The 20090-nt window shown below is 57.9% G+C and overlaps 1 protein-coding gene across 1 annotated transcript in view; it reads right to left on the reverse strand.

Moving 5' to 3' along the window:
• Positions 1–20090, reverse strand: part of PHF21B (PHD finger protein 21B) — a 92251-nt gene that overhangs the window by 63526 nt on the left and 8635 nt on the right. The gene's annotated exons all lie outside the window — the stretch shown is intronic.

Raw genomic sequence — 20090 nt, forward strand, 5'->3', positions numbered from 1 at the left:
ATTAAGTACTAAAAACATACCAAAGACGATAAGATAACGTGCATCATTTAAAGAATAACAATACCGGGCATCTGGGTGGCTCAGTTGGTTGAACATCCAGCTTTGGCTCAGGTCATGACCTCACGGTTCATGAGTTCGAGCCCCGCATCAGGCTCTGTGCTGACAGCTTGGAGCCTGGAGCCTGCTTGGGATTCTGTGTCTCCCTCTCTCTCTGCCCCTCCCCCACTGGTGCTCTGTCTCTGCCTCTCAAAAATAAACAAATGCAATTTAAAAAATTAAAGACTAACTATACTGTGTGTGTGCCCAGTGCCCAGGTTACAGAAGGAAAATCAACACTAGCTTTGAAGTACCCCTACGTGCCCTCCCCACGCCCTCCCACATACAGGTAGCTATGATTTTGCATTTATCACTCCCTGAATTTTCTTCGTAGTTTACCAAATCTACACATCCAAAAATACAGTTTTGTTTTGCCTACCTCTGAACTTTATATAAATGGAATCATACCAAAGTACCGTGCAACCTCCACTCTGGGCTCAACGACCCATTCCTAAGGTTCGCTGCTGTTGCTTGTGGCCCGGCTCGCCCCTCCCCACTGCCACACGGCACATGCGTGTACTTGGTGACCCATTCACAGTCAGCACACATCTGATGGTCTTGTTTGGGCTGCTAGGAACGTGCAGATCTCCTGGCATACCTGTGTCAGGCTTTTTCTAAGGCACGCACCCAAAAGTAGGACTTCTGGCCACAGGATAAGTGTGTCTTCAGCTTTACTGGATGACTCCAAATTGTTTTCCAAGTTCCCCAATTTCTGGCCTTCGAGCACTGCATAGTTTAGGCTGGTCTGTGTGTGCTCACCAGCCCCCAGCACCATCAGACTCGTGTCAACCTGACGAGGAGGAGGCAGAAGCTCAACGTGGTTTTCGTGGGTATTTCCCGGACACGGGTAAGGCCGAGCATCTTTTCACAAGTTGACTGACTCTTCGCTTCTAGGAAGGTCTGTCCAACACCCCCTGCTCCCGCCCCGCCGACACCTCTGGGTTCCGGCTTCGGTCGAAAGGCTCTGGACCAAACGCATGTCCTTCAGAGGACCGGACAGGCTGCTGCTCTGTGTGGAGTCTGCCTGGAGCTGCAGAGGGCAGCAGCCCCGCCCACCCCCCAGGGTCCTCACCCCCCAGGGGAGCCCACTTTCCAGGTTCACAGCTAAATGCGTTCTTGCTGCCCCCACCCCTGATAATAACAGCCCCTAAGCTCCAATCACACTTCGGGTGCAGAAAGCATCTCCTCGAGCTGTTGCCCTTCCCGGGTCCCCCGGAAACCCCACCACGCAGCCTTAGGGGCAGTTCCGGGCTGACTCTAGGGGGCTCTAGCCCCCGTGGGCACACCATGCCTGTCTCACTCTGCTGCACCCGCAGCGAGTGCCTGGTCCAGGTCTGGCACGGATCTGGAACCCAGAGGATCCTCCCGAAGGTGGGGGCTGTGGAGGATGGGAAGAAGTTACCGTCTGGGGGCTCCAAGCAGGCCTGGCAGATGCCACGGCTGAGGCCAAGACCGCCTTGAGGCCAGGGAAAGGGCAGCCACGCTGGAGCGGCGGCTGTGGTCTGTAACGTGCACAAGAGCCCCGGGTGGCAACAGAGGCAGGTGGGGCTGCCTCCTCCCAGCATAAACGTGGCTCGTGCTCCCCCTTCCTACAGCCCCCGGAGGGCAGCCAAGGCAGAAAGGAAATGTGGTCTCACTTGCACGCTTTCGCCTCTTCCTCACTCTTGTCCAAAGATTGCACCTCCAGCACCTGGGGCCTCAGTGGAGGTGGGGGGAGGGCTCTTCCCTCCTCCCCCCTGTGCTCCCTCAACCCCAGAGGCAGACTCAGCATCCATGATCATCTCTAATACTGGCTCTGTGTTCTCAGAAACTTTATCTCCTTAAAGCCTCGGAGATATGCTCAGTGTAGAGTGTTTGGGCTTCCAAAATACACCTCTTAGCACTCTGCTGCCTTTTTAAAGACCCGAGGTGACATTCACATAACGTGAAAGTAACCATTTTAAGTGTTTTTTCGTTTGTTTGTTTTTACTTATTTATTTTTGAGAGAGCGCAAGCAGGGGAGGGGCAGAGGGAAGGAGACAGAGGATCCGAAGCGGGCTCTGCACTGACAGCAGCGAGCCCGACGCGGGGCTCGAACTCAAAACCGTGAGATCATGACCTGAGCCAAGGTCGGATACTCAACTGACTGAGCCACCCAGGCGCCCCAAAATAACTATTTTAAAGAGAACAACTCGGTGGCATTCGACCCACTCACAGAGTCAGGCAACCCCCATGTCCACCCAGCTCTAAAACATTCCCTTCCCCCACAAGAAGCACTTGGCTTGTTCCTACAGGATGTTTTCAAGTCTGGGGTCTGGGGCCTCCGTGGGGAGACTGGGAACTCCTTCCTGGAGGGCAGGCGGGGTCTCGGGCCTTTTCCACCCCACCCTTATCCTTGCTCAAAGTCACTGACAACCGGGGCACCTGGGTGGCTCATTCGGTTAAGTGTCTGAATTCAGCTCAGGTCAGGTCACGATCTCACAGTTCATGAGTTCGAGCCCTACATTGGGCTCTGTGCTGACAGCTCAGAGCCCGCTTGGGATTCTCTCTCTCTCCCTCCCTGCATGTGCATGCATGCTCTCTCTCCCAAAAATAAACATTTAAACAAAACAAAAGAAAGTCACCGACACGTGCAGTAAAGTAACTTCTAAACATGAGGCACATAGTCTCCAGTGTCTCCTAAGTGTAAACCCAGCACCTTCCAGTGTTACCACCCTCCACCACAGCAGCATCAGCAAATGTAACCAAGGGCATCTCCCTGCAGCCTAGGCCGGGGGCCTCAGGGAGAGAACCCACAAGGAAACCCAAGCGAATGGGGTGCGGAGGGCGGGGCCATGATAAAGACGTGGAGACAGAGGAGTCAGGTACAAAGGAATCCACTGCTATGGTCATCCATGGTGCCAAACCAAAGCAGCCTGGAAGGTTCTGGTTCCCCAAAAGTCAGGCCCACTGCCCCCCAAACACCAAGAAGTCATCTTACACAAGTGGGTCCGGCACACGTGTCTCTGTGAAGTGACTAATTAGCTGTGACTCAGACACGCTGACGACACGGCTGGGGTCCTATGTCTCCAGGGAGCCGAACGAGTCCCTTCACAAGGGGAAAGTGCCCCCCCCAATCTAACCCGGGACCAGGAAGCAACATCTGTCACCCTGCACTGCCACCCAGAGTCATCAGCACAACTAATTACCACTAATTGTAATATCGTTTCTGTCTTGCTGCTAATACATTTAGACTTGCTAATCAAATCAAACCGTCCCACCTTGCCGTGCGGCTTCGAAATAAACATTTCTGCAAAGCGAGAAATAAATCACTCCCGAGCTTTGTTCTCTTTTTTTTCTGCAGCCGTGTCTGTGGGGACGTGGGGTGGGGGTGGGGGGTCCACATACTTGTCTCTGGGACCAAAGGCATGGGAGAAATCTGCCAAGGAACTGGCCTTTACTATCCAAAGCTTCCAAAGAGAGGGGGAGAGAAAGGGTTAAGAGACACTAGGGGACTGGGAGAGAAGGAGGGGAGGAGGTGAGCAGGAAACCCTCCTAACTGAGCCTGCACAATTTGCTAAGCACTGTTCCTGTGTCACCTCCACCCTCTCGGGGTCGCTGTCTCCTGTGGCCCCTGGCTGGACTGGTGGGTCCTTTGCAGGACCCCCTCCGAGCTCCCTCTTACTCACCAAGGAGGGCTGCCCTGATGTGTCCCCAGACCTGGCTAGGAGCTTGTAGAGGGCAGGGACCTTGTGCAGCTGCTCTGTTTTCCCAGCACCTCAGCCAAGGCCAGGCACACAGCAGGTGCGCAGGAAACGCCACCCCCCCCCCCAATAAACACGTGAACAGACCGTAAGAACTAGGTCAGTGCTACTCTATTCCTATCTGCAGATGAGGAAACTGAGGTGTGAAGAGATACTAAGTAGTAGCTGTCCAGCATCTGTAGTCAGTAAAGGGCAGGACCTAAGGACCAGTCCTGGGTAGGTCTAGGCCTGCGCTCGTGCTCCTTCAGGAAGCAGGGCAGGGGAGGTGGCCCCTCATATAGCTACACAGGGACCAGTAATGAAATGCTAAGGGCCACAGGGCTCTGTGCTCAAGGACACACTGCCGTGATTCGCAGAATTCTGGAACGCAAGCTGACAAAAGGTTGACCACGAGCACAAGTTAGTATAAATGCACCTGTTACTACAGCAATGCTGCTGTCCTCACCTCTCCACGTCCACCCCATTGCTGAGAAAGGGGCTTATGCCACCCCAGGGTGGGGGCAGGGGAACCACAGAGCGGTGGCCCTCGGCTGGCTCCTTCTGCCTTGGCAAAAGCCAACTCCCAGCGACCCCAACAGCCTGGTGAGGCCATCGGTGTGGTAGCGTGGAAAGGTTCACACCTGGTTCGGCCAGGCCTGGCCTTGATCAAGTCACTTCCCCACCTTCAACATCCTCAGGTGCTTCGCCGGGAGGAGGGGAACTAGTCAGCTTCCGTGTTTATCTCGCGCAGAAGTAAGTGAATGAATGGAACGATACGACCCGAATAACACAAGTGTGGGGTAACCTCTCCAGGGCAAGGGAAGGGGCAGTGGGGAGGACAGAGGCTGAGACTAAGCACTGACCACAGCCTCACAGCAGCACCTCCTCGCCATCACCCTCCACCAGCTGCCCGTGGGGCCGACACTGATAAACCCATTTCACAGATGTGGAACTGGAGGCATGGAAAGTCAGCCAACCCTACCGTAAGAGGATGCAGGGCTGCCAGCCAGGTCTGGACGACTCCAGACCCGGGGGAGGCGGGTACAGAGAGCTCAGCTCCTCCTCCTGCAAATCCCCCCACCCGGCATCTCGCAGCCACTGGTTCTGCCCGAGCAGAGTACCTGCACGGCTCCCGTACGTAACTAAAAAATGAGAAGCGCATCCCACATCAAATGAGGCTGTCGATTTTAATTAATTTCAGATCTTGCGTGTTTCTGGCAATTATTTGTAACAAGGCTTACAGAGGGCATTTAAAATTAATTGTGATTTTTATCTAGAAATCAATGCTTATTTTTTAAGTAGCTCATTAGGGGTGAGGATGTATTACAGGAGCAGCAGGCCCTGTGTCAGGAAGGAGGCACCTGGGGCTAACGGGAGAAGCCAGCAAAGGAAGATGTCTAAACTGTGATGGCAAGATCAAAGCCAGCAGAACTATGAGACGGAGCTCCAATAGACAAAACAAAACCTGATCTGGATCGGGCAAAGGCAAAGTCACCCAGAATGGGGAAGGAGAGCTTCTCAGCCTCGGCCGGTGGCTCTCAGGGAGCCCAGCCGTCCAGGCAGCTCGCCGACACGGGCTGAGGCTACGGCAGCAGCATCAGGCGCCCTGCGTGGGGACCGGAGCACAGACTGTACGGAGGGCACCAAGAGAGGAGCCTGCGAGAACTGGGGCGTGTGACACGGGGCCCAGGCCTCTCCCCAGACGTCACACCAAGGGGCAGGTAATGGAGGCTGGTGCCATGACCCTCACTTTCTGTGTCTGTCTTTTAAACACACGTTTACGGAAATAGGTTTTAAAATTCATCCCAAGAAAGAGGAAGGAAAGAAGGAATGTCCAAGGATCGGCGACACAAAACAGGAGTGCAAACAGTCTAACGTCACAGACCATTCTCACCGATAGTCCTCTTTCCTCCGCTACCCCTCCGCGTGCAGAGGTCACGTGATTAAAACCGAGGCCACTCCTCCGAGTTATAATAAAACCACGAATGTCGACGCAGGCTCTTACAGCTACAGCTACGTCCCTTTAGCGAACAGGGTAAGTAAGGTTTAGGAAGTTTCCATGCCTTACTCAAGAGGGCAAGGCGAGCACTCAGAGGACCTGGGGCTGGGCCCCCCTCGCACGCCCCCACCTCAACCCTTCTGTGAGGGTAGCAAGGCGGGACACACCCATCACCACCCACACTGCCACCATCACAAGAGTCACCACCCTTGTCTTCTTCTTCATCATCATCATCACCCCCATGGTCACGAAAGAGGGAAAGGACCGAAGAAGCAGGCTGTCCACACCCTTCCATTGTGTCAGGTGCCCAGGGAAAGGGTTATCCTCACTCAGAGGACTGGTTCTCACTCTTCGGGGGCTCCAGAATCTCACGGGGGGAGGGGGCAGCTGCTGCTTCTGCAACTACGGACCAAGCACCTGCTGGCAGATGGAGCTCCCAGGAGATTCAGGTGAAGACAGGCGGTCAAGGGGCCAGAACCTAGAGACCCCGAACAAAGGTCCAATTGGGGCCCGAGTCTCTGCAAAGCCCGAAAACACCGCAGTGGAGCGTAGAGAGTCACCTGGGAGTTAAAAAAACACGTGCTATGTGCAACACGGAGCGATTACGTCAATGATGATATGGATGCTTATTTTCATTTCGATATCGCTCCCGAACCCGTTAATGACATTTGTAGGGTGGCAGGATCACTTATCTCGTTCTTTTTCATTTAAAGTTTTAATTTTCAGCGCGCCTGGGTGACCCAGTCGGTTAACCGTCCGACTTCAGCTCAGGTCATGACCTCGCGGTTCGTGGGTTCGAGCCCCGCGTCGGGCTCTGTGCCGACAGCTCGGAGCCCGGAGCCCGCTTCGGATGCTGTGTCCCCTCTTTCTCTGCCCCTCCCCTGCTCGCGCTCTGTCTCTCTCAAAAATAGATAAAAACATTAAGAATGATAATAACTTATAAAATAATAAAGTTTTTATTTTCAAGGGGTACCTGGCTGGCTCAGGTAGAGGAACGCGACCTGACTCTTGATCTCAGGGTTGTGGGTTCGAGCCCCACACTGGGGGTAGAGGTTACTTAAATAAGTAAATAAATCTTTTAAAAAGTCGTCATTTTCGGGGCGCCTGGGTGGCGCAGTCGGTTAAGCGTCCGACTTCAGCCAGGTCACGATCTCGCGGTCCGTGAGTTCGAGCCCCGCGTCGGGCTCTGGGCTGATGGCTCGGAGCCTGGAGCCTGTTTCCGATTCTGTGTCTCCCTCTCTCTCTGCCCCTCCCCCGTTCATGCTTTGTCTCTCTCTGTCCCAAAAATAAATAAAAAACATTGAAAAAAAATTAAAAAAAAAAAAAAAAGTCGTCATTTTCAAGAAAAATCACATAGTATTTTCTACGCCTGGGATGCCTCAGCGGCGACAAGAGGGGACAGCCGACTTCCAAGGAGACCTACTGAGTGGCAGCAAATGTCACAAACATACCTGCAGACCAACAACAGACACCTGCCTGGAAAATGCTACCTGAGCCCCACAGTCTTTATCAATAATATTGGCAGAGTCTCGTGTTCTGTCATCTGTTATCAACCCTGTAGGGGTTCCCAGGATGATACGCAAGGGGCACGAGGGACTTTGTTGCTTGGGTGTTGACTCTGGTCACTTTAGAACCTCTGGAGCTTTTTCCTTCCCCTCTACACACACACACACACACACGAGCGTTTTGTCTTTTTTTTTTTTTTTTTTTTTTAGTTTTAAACGTTTACTTATTTTTGAGAGACAGCACACGCAATTTGGGAGGGCAGAGAGCGAGCAGGGAGACAGAGGATCTGAAGCGGGCTCTAATGCGGGGCTCAAACTCTCGAACTGTGAGATCACGACCTGAGCTGAACTCGGATGCTTAACTAACTGAGCCACCCGGGCACCCCACGGGCATTCTGTCTTCAGGGACACAACAGAACAGCAAAGACATTTCTTTTTTTTTTTTTTTTTTTTTTAATTTTTTCTAATGTTTATTTATTTTTGAGAGAGACAGAGAGACAGAGAGTGAGTGGGGGAGGGGCAGAGAGAGAGAGGGAGACACAGAATCCGAAGCAGGCTCCGGGCTCCGAGCCGTCGGCATAGAGCCCGACGCGGGGCTCGAACCCACGAACCGTGAGATCACGACCTCAGCCGAAGTCAGGTGCTCAATCGACCGAGCCACCCAGGTGCCCCGCAAGCATTTCGTCTTCAGGGACACAATATAACAGCAAAGAAGACATTTCTCTCACATTTACAGTTTTTAAGGCACATCCCCGCCCACTACCCACTAATCAAAACAGAACTGTTGTGCACGGATGGGTCAGACACAGACAACACCCCTCACAGTCTTCCATTCTACTGAGGAGTCTGATCGGCCCCTAAATAGCAAAGCCAAGCCCAGCCCGGCCGCACTAGCCCCTGCTACGCGTCTGTCTCCTCCAGTGTGTGGTGGGGATGAGACTTCCTCACGGGGACGTGCTGCGATCCCAGGTCAGGCAGCTCAGAAAACACTCACACCCGCGGCGGGAGTGGTCCCCAAACGGTAGCGGCTCTCACCATCGCTGACGGCGTTCTCGCCATCACCTCTACGGTAACCGGCATCCTCATCATCACCAGCAGCGCCGCATCACCACCCTCATCACCCCCGGTGTCAGCATCGCCGTCACCGTCCTCCCCACCACCACCGTCACCGTGACCGTCGTCACTCCCCGCCCCCCCCCCCCCCCCCACCGCGATCCGATCCAAAGGAATCCAGAGGTGCCTTCCTGGAGGGTGAGCAGATGACCTCGACCTTGGCAGATGAGTAGGATCTTGCTAAAGACAAAAGGGCGATCCACAGGTGTTTATAGTGTGTCTGAGAAATGGTCAACAGCTCTGTGTCGGGACACGAGGCTGAAGACGTGATCCGAGGTCACATAACAAGAGGCCTGTCATCAAAGAATTTCTGAATCTTCTTCAAGTCACTAGCCCCCCCCCATGCGGTGTCCCCTGGAGCCCCAGGAGTCCCCCACTCGCCAGCGGCCCTGCGGGGGGGCACAGGGCAGGGTGCATGGGGGGCCGGGCCCCAGCCCTGCTTCGGGCAGAGCACCCCTCGCGGGACTCGCACCCGGAGCTCCGCTGTGGGCGCTGGGGAGTGGGAGAGAAGAAGGCAGGGCTGAACCTCAGAATGACAACCGTGGTGACGGTGTGGAGGACCAGTGCAGGAGGCAAGTGAGGGCAGCGAGGAGGCTCCGGAACCCTCTGAGTGAGAGCAGCTGAAGGCGAATGAGAGCAGCAGAGGCAGGGAAGCAGAGTGAACTAGGAGGAGGTGACCGGCAAGACGATGGTGGGGAGCTGGGGTGCAGATGAGCCCCGGGGAGAGAAGGTCGCAGAGACTCGCCCCTCCTGAGCCCTCACCGCACACCAGCCTCACCTCTCACTTCAGGCCCCACCACCCGTGTTGCCTCTGCCGCCCCGGGGGCCTAAGCGGAGGCCCAAGGACGGCCAATACCTTGCGCGAGGTCTCCGGTCGCTGCGCCCCGAGCTGCTACACCACTGCCCTCGGGGTGACGCAGAGCTCTTGGGGGACAGTTCGTTCGTAATCCCACAAAGCAGCCCCCCAAGCGCTGCATCGTCGATTGGTCCGTGGATCAGTAAGGTCTCCCCCAGTGGGTGGATGGATGGAGGGAGGGAGGAGAGATCAGGGATGGGGGGATCTGGGACCTGACACAGGAGGTCCCAGACCCAAACTAAAAACCAAATCCTCCCCATCAAATTCCTCTCTTCTTTCTCAGCACATGCGTGGTGAATACTGAGCCAGGCCGTGTCAGGCACAGTGCACTTTGGCTCAGCCATCGGGGGACTCTGTGCACTTAGAGGGGGCAGGGACAGTGTCCACCAGCCAAGTGACCTGAAGGCCAGGGCCACACCGAATCCTCCCACCCAGGTCTCCGGGAGCCACACAGCCCAGAAGGAAGTGAGAACTCGGGGTCAAGAGACCTGGGTGGGGATCTGAGCACCGCCATCTAGGAGGTGGGTGACTCGGGAAAGCCAATGACCTCTTGGGGCCTCAGTTTGTTCACCTTTCAAACGGGGGTAAGAGTGCCTACTGGAGTCAAGCAGATGCCTCTGGAATCCGGCACTGCCCCTTGGCCGCTGTGGGCCTTAGGCCGGTCACTTGTTTCCTCGTCTGAAAACTGGGGAGAATCACACGGTGACGCCTCCCGGAGAACCGACCGCCCCCTCCTCGGAGCCACCACCGTCACCAGGTGGCTGTCTCAGAGCGTCTGTGACAACTGGGCCAGAAGCTGATGGAGCACGTGCCCTCGTCCTGTCTCTGTCTCCCTCCTGGAGGCCAAGTCTTGAGTCTTGTCCACATCAGCATGCTCACCTCTGCCACGTGGCAGGTGCCCAGTGAACTGGCAGGGATGGATGGATGGATGGATGGATGGATGGATGGATGGACGGATGGACGGGTGGACGGATGGACAGGTGGACGGATGGATGGATGGATGGACGGACGGATGGACGGGTGGACGGATGGATGGATGGGTGGATGGATGGATGGATGGACGGATGGATGGATGGACAGGAGGATGGATGGACGGGAGGACGGATGGACGGATGGACGGACAGATGGATGGATGGATGGATGGATGGATGGACAGATGGATGGATGGATGGACAGATGGATGGATGGACGGACGGATGGATGGACAGACGGATGGATGGACGGGCGGATGGATGGACGGACAGATGGATGGACAGACGGATGGATGGATGGCTGGATGGATGGATGGATGGGGGGGTCAAAGGGCATCCAAGCACCGACAGGGATGAGCAAGGCTACTGGGGATGACGGCAATGACAGTCACTCCCAGCCACCCCTCCTCTGGGGTCCTGAGCCTCGGGCGGAGCGCTACAGTGGAAGTGAATACTTACTGAACGACAAATGCTTACTGGAGACCAGGTGGAAAAGTTAACCGAAGAAGAGCTAAACACGCTTGCGGCCTCCGAGGGAAAGGATTCCCTTACAAACGCAGGTAGCTGCGTCCCCTGGCGGCCAGGCCAGGCTGTCTAGTTCCCGCCCAGTGCAGGCAGGCCGGGTGAGCCACCTGGGAGGGGGAGGAGTGGGCCCAGCCCCGCCTCATGCAGCCGCCACCCCCCCCCCCCCCCAACCACTGCCCTCCACCAGTAACTGCAGAGCCGCAGAGGACAGGGACGGGGACCCAGGGCACTGGGGTGCCAGGGACGCACTGCCTGAAGGACAGACAGGTCAAACCCGGCCCGACAGGTGAGTGGATCTGGGAGCTGGGAGAGCACACAGGTGCACAGGCGCCGGGAGCAGGGCGGGGACGGTTTCCACAGGACAGAGGGCTCGTAGGGGCGGGACATGGACGCAGGTCTGTGGGCTCCAGAGGCCACTCTCTCCCACCCCCAACCCCCCCCCAGCGCCGCCACTTGTCCCAGGGGTGATGGGAAGTGGGTGTGCCAAGCGGCCACCTGAGCAGGTGCCTGGGTGGTGACCAGCAGGATGGCACCGCTGCCCTCTGTCCTGTGTGCTCAGGGACCCTCTGTTGGCACGTTGGCCACATGGCCCGCCGTGGCCAACAGAGTAGGAGCCAGAGTGCCACGGGACACAGCCCGAGGTCCGAAGGCCCCAACGGGAGGGCGCTGAGCAAAAGCAGGCACCTGGGGGGCCTGACCAACACAGCCTCCCGACGTCCGAGCCTCCTGGCAGCACAGCCCCTTCCCGCCTCCTTTGGGAGGGGACGAGTCTGGATTCTGTTTATCTACCAATGAGCCACTGACACATTCTAGCTCTGCAGAGTTTTCCAGCTCGGTGTATGGTAATGACAGGGGTCCAAATGAAAGGACCGGAAAGGTGGTCTCTGTGCCTTCGGGTGGCGGGACGGGATAAGGGCCTCCCTGCCAAAGGAAAGCTGGTGGACCGACACTAGGAGGAGCCCCTCGGCGGGGGGAGGGGGCGCCTTGGGAGTGCCAGACCTGAGCGCCCCCCCGCCAGCACGCGGGAGGAGAGACAGCCCCCTGCCGCCCCCGGCCTTTCCCCCCAGCCACGTCGTCCAGTCCTGCTCCGCTGCGGGCGGCACCCAAGCGAGGGCGATGACCGACCACGTCACCCCGCTCAACCCTCCGAAGACACAGGAGCTGCTGTGGAATGTATTTTGCACACGAGGAGCGGAGGCTCCGAATCTGGAGGCGGGAGAGGGTTCCAGGGTTCAAAGCCTGCTCCTCTGTGCCGTTAGCCACTCCCACTCCTGAAAGCTGCTTCCATGCTTCCTGTTCCCGTAAATAGGGATCAGGGCTCGGTTCCAAGGAGGAACGTGGCGCTATCGTGTGTAAAGCACCTGACACACAGTAGGCTCAAAATAAGAGACGGGGATGGGGATGGGGGAGACCATCCCTCTGGACACTCCGGCCCACTCACGTGGCCCCAGCAGCCCAGGCCCAGTCCCCCGAGCCCCCGGGTTTCCCCTCGTGTTTTTTCATTCCGCTCTTGCAATTCCCCTGTGAGTGGGGAGTGACGTCCCATTCCCACGTTACAGATGCAGAAAAAGAGGTGGGAGCCCCTCGGAGGGGAGCCTCTAACTCCAGCCCAGGGTTGGAGGCCAACCTCCCTACGAGACAAATGGGAGGTTCTGTGCAGCCCAGTGGGTGCCCTTTCCTGCTTACCATCCACCGTGTTCTAGAGCATTCTGTCCCCGCTACCGAGTGAGGACAACTCTGGGTGAAACCACGGGCCGGCTGGTTTTCCAAACCGCAAATTCACGGCAAACCCTCCACTTGCGGTGGGCCATCAGCTAGACGAAACAACACCGCCAGGTTTTCTGGGGTGGCCCTGATTTCAAACGTCCACACCAACTGCCATGCTGGGGGGACAGGGCCACCCTGTTGCTCATGACGGAGCGTGGCTTCAGCAGCTTCTGTGTCGGCTCCCAACCGAAGGGAAAGGGTGGGGAGGCCAGCGCCGAGGGAGCCCAGGGGGTTCCTGGCGCTGGGTGACCATCAAGGGTTCACCGTCTACTCTGACCCCCCAACCCTGACCTCAGTTGGGCGTGGTAACCTTCCACTGGCAGGTTGGAAGTCCACAGGCTGAACACTGTCTGCCCCAAATTCACGTGCACCCAACCTCTCGGAACGTGACCTTGTGTGGAAATAGGATGCTTGCAGATGAGATCGTTTGAGCCCACACTGGATTAAGGCAGGTCCTAAGTCCAATGACTGGGGTCCTGAGGGGAACAGGAGAGGACAGAGACACAGGAAAGACGGCCACGTGCCGGCAGAGACAGAGACTGAAGGGACTTGGCCACCCGGAGCTGGGAGAGGTGGGTGGGACCCTCCTCTGGTGTCTCAGGAGGGACCACCGCCCTGCCCACACCTTGACTTCAGGCTTCCAGCTCTAAACCGTGAGAGGGTAAATTTCTGCTGTCGTAAGCCACCGGTTTGTGGCCCTTTGTGACAACGGCCCCGGGACACTCACGCAGCAAGCAAGAAAGTTAAGCTCAGAGAAGGCAACTTGGCTGAGCACCCTGGGGGCCCCGTGTCCTAGCCCTCCGTCCTTCCACCCCCGTCCTGCCCGCCCCCACCACGGCCACCTCATCTAGAACGCTCCCCGGCCCCACTCACAGGCTGCTGATACCGCGAACCATTTGCAAACGTCCTCACTTCCACCACATCCGAATCGGTGTCATGACAAGAAGTCCAGATAAAAATACCCAAAGTCAGGGAGCGCCCGGGAGCGAATCGGCACTTGGACGGGCGGCACCCGGACTCGCGGGCGGCCCAGCCGCGGGAGGGCCGCCCCCCTCTCGGGCCGGGGCCGGGGTCCCCTCCGTGCCAGCTCGAGCCAGCGGGCAGGGCCCCCGCTCCCAACGCCGCGTGCGCCCTTTCCAACCGCCGGAACAAAGCCGAAGCGATGCAAACAGAGCCCGGGGGAAAGCGGGCCTTGCGCCCTTCCCTCCGTCACCCCTGTCACCAAAGAGAGCCGGGGTGGGGGGCGCCACCGGGGGAGGGGATAAATTACCGGGCGGCGCGTCCAGCTGCACCAGGATGTAATAAAATGTGTTGCTAAGATACGAGTTCCAAAGAAGTTCATCAAAGGACACTTAGACCGAGCCACCAGACTCTTCTCCCTTCCAAGGCCAGTTATTTGGTTCCGTCCCTCATGTTTATAATTAGCTCGACAACACGAGAGCGGCAGCCCCCACGCGAGCCCACTCAGCAGAACTCGTTAATAAAATAACTTCGACGAGCCGCCGACTTCGGCTGGGGCGCGGGCGGCTGCGGGCCTGTTTATTTACAGAAATGTATTTGAGTCCCACTCGCGCATCTGAGTGAGAGATGAACGTTCTTGAAGAAAACCGCAATAGCCCTCTGGCCCCGCGATCGGCCGTGTTCCCCTAAGTGACAAGGCGGGGGGGGGGGGGGGCGGGGGGGGGGGAGTCTCTGGGGCCGCAGAACCGCTGACCCTTCAGGGCTCTGGTTATCAGACACTCGCGCCCTAGCGACCAAAGGTTACAGAACCACCCAAGGGCCCCGGCTCTCACACCCTCCGCCCGCGGCTCTGTGTTTAGTGCTCTGTGCGTGGACACCACGCGAGACCGTGACTGGGGGACGTGCGGGCGGCAACGACTAGATCGTGACCCCAGAGCGATGGAGCCCTGAAGGGCGCTGGCCCGGAGGAGGGACACCCGGCCCGTCTGCGAGGTCAGGGCGACTGACTGCCTCAGAGAGGCCCGGACACCGCCGAGGAAGGCACCAGGGCACAGGGGAGGGGACTCGGGGCGGTGATCGGAAGAGGCATCTCGGGTCTGGCTGCAGGGGTGCTCCCTCGGGCAGGCGGGCAGCATTTACAAGAGGCCTTATGCACTGCCCACACCTACCCCTCAGGAGGTCCCACACAAGCACGACTTTCCGGCTTCTCTTGAAATATCAAAGGGGCAGGTGCTGGGCCACGCTGCCCTCCCCCTGCAGGGCGCTGCCCTCCCCCTGCAGGGCACGGCCTCAGGACCACTGGCGGCAGGCAGGGTCGAAGTCTGCGGTTCTGCGTTAGGCAGAGCATCTCTGCTTCTCATCAGGCAGCTGCAGGATCCTTGACAAGCCTCGGCACTTCTGGGCAGAACCTCGGTGTCGGGAGAAGCGGCCCGGGGTCCCCTCCCGCTGTCACGGGGGCCGCCTCGCCTCGCCTCGGCTGACGAGGTGCTGGTGTGGCAGACAGAGGATTCCCAGCAAAACCACTTCTGCCCCGGGCCAGCTCTGTCAGGGAATTTCTCCAGACCTGGGAGTTAAGGCTGCCCTTCTGAAAACGTCCAGCTTCTACTCAAAATTCTGCCCCAGCCAACGGCTGTTCCCGCTTATTCATTACGGCCGGTGCACAATTTATTTTTTTATTATTATTGATTTTTAATATTTTATTTATTTGTGAGAGAGGGCGAGTGGGGGAAGGGCAGAGAGAGGGAGGGGGGGGAGAGAGAGGGGGAGAGAGAGACAGAAAGAGAGAGAGAGAGAGAGAGAGAGAAGATCCTAAGCAGGCTCTGAAATATCAGGGTAAGCCCAATGCAGGGCTCAAACTCATAAACCTGAGCCTAAGTCGGGGGCTCAACCAACTGAGCCACCCAGGCACCGCCCCCCCCGCCCCCAGCCAGTAGACAAGTTAAAGGCAGAGGGCAGTCACACTGGAGAGGACAGCCCCCCACCCTGCCTCAGCTCCCAGATCTCCCTCGTGCTCACCTGTCACTCTCCCCCTGCCACACTGGCCTCCACTGGAAATGCCAGGCACACCCCACCTCAGGGCCTTTGCACAGGCTTTGCCTCTGCCTGGGACACTCTTCCTGCAGAGAACCACGAGGCCCACCCCCGCAGCTTCTGCAGGCTTTGGCTCCAGGGCTGTCTCCTCAATGACGGGCTTAAAACACACACACTCTTTCACCCCGCTCCCTTCCAGCCCCCTCCCTACGCTGAACCCCTCGGACCTCCCACATCCCGGCTCCTGGTGTAGACGCAGGGCACGGGTGGCTCCTCGTGACCTCCCTGTGACGTGCCCACTTCCTGGAGCCACGGCTGTAACCAGGTTCAGGACCCCTCTGATCTCTGCCCACGATGATGCCAGCAACTGTCATCACCTCTCCCGTCCAGCCAGGACAAGCCCTTGGAGGGGCCTTCTTGAGGACGTGTCCCCTCGGCAGTGGCAGCTGGGAGCAGGTTAGCGGCGTGGGCCGAGCAAACTCTGCGTTCAGTGGGGCTGTTCTGGCGTTTATCTGTGGTTGCGTTTATCACCGCCGAGATGAGACGCGTTAATCACGGAGAAGAGCTGCTAACACTGATTGTCGGAAATGCTGTTTGTCACTTTGCAACCTGTATCTCCCATTAAATTCTGGATCACAGTCTGTAATATGTATATATTTTTAATTGCATTTTCAAGTTCATTTACATGTGCAGATTGGCTTTCCGCCTGAATGACATCAAGGAGAAACACATCTTCTCTCTCTCTCTCTCTCCTGCCCCAGCGCTGCCTTCTTCTCTTTCGTGGGGCGGAAAGTCTGTCCCCAGATGGATTACGGTATCGCCCGGGGACAGCCTGCGGGCGCCCCCCGGGGAGGCTCCACAGACCTCTCCCACCTGCTGTTTCAAGTAACTTTTGGGGTTCCGCTCAACAGACGAGACGGCAGACGCGTTTCCCCTGAAGATGGCTGCTCCCGGCAAACTGCAGCCCCCACCGCCTTTTCTGCTCAGGAGGGGGGCTGCCCGCCCAAGGCCATAACCAGTCTCCACCTCGAGGGCAGACTTGAAAGGCAGGAAGCGTCCAGGGGGCTGGGTGACACGCGGCCCCCCCGCAGGGACTCTTTCTGAACCATCCTTTTGGAACCACTGGCACCTACAGAGCTCCAGTCGGTCAGATTCAGCCGGTTGCGTAAAATGGACAGTTCCGGAATGCGCGGTGCCCTACCAAAGCGGCCGCCCCCCCCCCCCTCACCTGGGCCAATCGGGGGTCAACCGCTCTTAAAGTCTAAGACTGAGGTGGTCGGGTGGTCCTGAGGTCACAGGGGACATCTTGTGCGAGACCCCGGCCCGTCACACAGGGCCTCGGTTCCCCACGTGTAACGTGGGGGCTGGGCACAGGGGCCCCGCGAAGCCCCCCGTGGCTCCTGCATCTTGTGCCTTAAGCCATCGCGCCGAGTCTGGGGGACACGCACCCTCCATTTCCACTGAACCCCAAACTCACGACCCCACCCAGCTGCGGACATGCCAGTCCGAGGAGACCAAGGCAAGCCAGAGGCTCCCGCCAAAAAAGCCCCCAGTTGCCGGTCTACTTCCCCATGGCAGTGAGATCTCTGGGGTGTGGCCAGCTCTCCACGTCTCACACCCCGGGTGACGGAAGGATACTGCTCACCGCGCTCCCTCGGACTCCGCTGCCCTGCAGCATGCTGGGAATCACGCCTGGCACCTCACACTTGCCTGGGAAGCAGCATTTTCCCCTTTGAGATACTCTGACATCAGGACGCAGCCATCTGCCCCCTCCTCTTGTAACTACCTGGAGGCTGACGAACCCCTCGGCCTTAGACAAAAAAAAGAAAAAGAGGAAGGCAAAGAAAATGCCCCAAGGAAGCCCTTCTTTCTGCTGTGTTTTAACAAGACCGACACAGAAGAAGGTGCCAAGCAGAAGCAGGAACAGAAAACAGCAGGGCCCATGTGAGACCGCACGGGACGCCCGCTGCTGGCGGGCAGAGGCTGTAACCAGAATGGATCTGTAGCAGCAATTTCTCACCACACTCTGGAAACTGCTGCTACCCCACAAGAAGCAACCGCCGATAATAACAAAAAAAAAAAAAGCTTGAGAAAGCAGATCTTTTCCTTTCGAAAACAGAGGCCGTTTCAAAACGAGGCAACGCCTCGACGTTCAAGTGTGAAATGACACTGGAAGTAAGAAGAACCGTAAGTGACCAAGCCACGGGGGCCAAGGTGGGGCTCACAGAGCGGGGGGGTGGGGGGGGAGCGTCCACGTCCACCGAGGACGGGGTCAGCACGAACCCCGGCTTCCACACCGCGGAGCCCCCCACCCCCTGCACCCAGCCCGCTGCCCACTCCCCTGGTGCCGCATGCAGACACCAGATGCAGGCCCAGGCCCCTTCCAAAGTTCTAGAACCTTCCACCTCAGAGTGAAGCTCCCGCTCCTCATTGCGTAATGGCTGCTTCTGGTTCACCCACGCTCGTCTCTGAGGCCCGAACGCCACTTACTTGCGTCCAAACGCATGCCCTGGCCGCTTTTCTAACTCGTGGCCCAACGTGTGTCCTCTCTGCCCCCCACGCTCTTCCTCCGACGCGGCGAGGACCACAAGGCCTGGAACCGGACTGCAGCCCCTCCGCTCGTCGCCTGACATGCGTCACGTCAACAAGCCGGTCAACCTCTCTGGGCTTCAGCCGGTCCTGAGCACGATGGAATTCAGAGCAGGCCTTCCCCAAGGGCTCTGTGAACGGTGGACGGGTCCAAGGAACCCTCGGAGGGGCGTGGCTCCAGTTAGCATCAGACAGGGAGGCCTGGACTCAGCACCGAATCGGACGACCTCCAGGTCCCACCTGCTGAGGACCCTGCGGGGGGGGGGGGGGGCGCTTACCGGGCTTACCACGTTGTCTTGGCTGAACCCTCCAAGCGCCTCTCGGGTCATTTCCTTAGCTCTTACCGCGTGCCAGCCCTCTGCCACCTGGTTCGCAATGCACTGTCCTACCCATTGTACAGCCACTGAGTGTGGAACAGCCACAGAAGGGTGGCGTTGGGTCCATAACCCCCGTCTGTCCCGCTCTAAAGCCTGTGCTTTAAGCTCTTCGTTACGTGCCTCTCAGAGACAAAAGTTAAAAGCCTTCTCGGCAGCCCTCTTCTGGAAGGGAAACCAAATCCAGGGTCCCAGCTCCTTAAACAGCGCACTTTGCACACAGCGTAGCCATACTGACTGCAGACACCCTCCTCTTCCCCCGAAGCCCCCCCGTGTCTGGGGTGAGGGCCCCGGAGGCCGAGCCAACAGATACCCCCAAAGGGCCCTCCTCGAGTCCCCCGTGTGTCACCAAAGCGTGCCAAGACCCTGCTCTGCTGGAGAAGGCAGGCGCGTCCTCAGACCCAGCGGCGAGCTCCGGCGGGCGGACCAGGCAGCGGCACGCTCAGCTTTGGCTCGTACGAGGGACACGAACAGAGCAGCGAGCGGGTCACTCGGCTCCTGGACAGACAAAGGTATTGGGGGAAAGACTTGCGAAATCACAGGGCTAATCGTCATAGCCAGCGGCTCTAATGAGGCATCGTGGGATTACCAAAGTTATCAGAGTCGTCTCGCCGAAAAAATTCAAAGCTAATGGAAATCAATTGTGCAGTTCCGTCGGCAGGTGTTGTAAGAGGCCAAGTACCAAAGCGAACCTTGCACCGGCTGGAGAAGACAGCACAGCCAACGTCAAGCTCACCCGGGGCCACCGAGCAACGGGACGCCCACACTTGGAAAAAGGAAATGCCCCCAACCGCGAGCAGGAGGCAACTGGACATGCAAAGGTGGCAGGTTCCACAGGTGCAGGACAGGGATCGGCAGGTGTCTTCCGTGGCCACGGGGACAGCGACCACAATTCGCTCCAATCAACCCCTTCGCTTCCCGGCTGACGCAAACTTTTACATCCCTTATCTGACTTCATCTCAACGACCTGGTGAGATAAGTCTCACTGCTACGCCCACCTTGCGGACGGGGAAACGGAGCCCAAGGAAGCAACACGACTCGTCGAAGGCTACTCAGCCAGATGCGGGGAACTGGGACGTGAACCCCATTTGCCCGAGCTTGCCCAGCCTGATGCGGAAAGCTGGGATATGAACGCTGGCGTGTGACTTTAGGGCCTCTGCTCTTCTGGCTGCATCATGCTATGCTCTGCAATGCAGGGGGCCAGTTGGGGACGAGGCAGTGGCCGAAACAGAGGGCACCCTCTCAGTGGTCCCAAGCCAGGTGACCTTGGGAAGCTGCCCTTCTCTGACCTGTCTGGCAGGAAGCGTGTACCTGCCCGGCCCGACCCAAGTCATGGGATCATCCCGACAATCAAATAAAAAGACGGCACGAAAGAGGGGACAGAACTGATCGCTGCTGCTGACGGCCAAGGGATCGTGTGAGCAATCTGTCTCTACGCTTCTCTACAGGTGGACGCGTCACCCCCTCGGCGTGGTCCCCAAGCACCCCATCAGAGCACACCATCCCGTCTGCTGCCCGAGTGAGCCTGGTGGTTAAACATCGCACGCAGACACCTCACCGGGCTCCACGGGAGAGGGAGCTGTGGATGCACCTGTCTCCCCAA

This window comes from Panthera onca, chromosome B4, assembly GCF_046562875.1.
Source record: "Panthera onca isolate mPanOnc1 chromosome B4, mPanOnc1 haplotype 2, whole genome shotgun sequence".
NCBI classification, from domain to species: Eukaryota; Metazoa; Chordata; class Mammalia; order Carnivora; family Felidae; genus Panthera; species Panthera onca.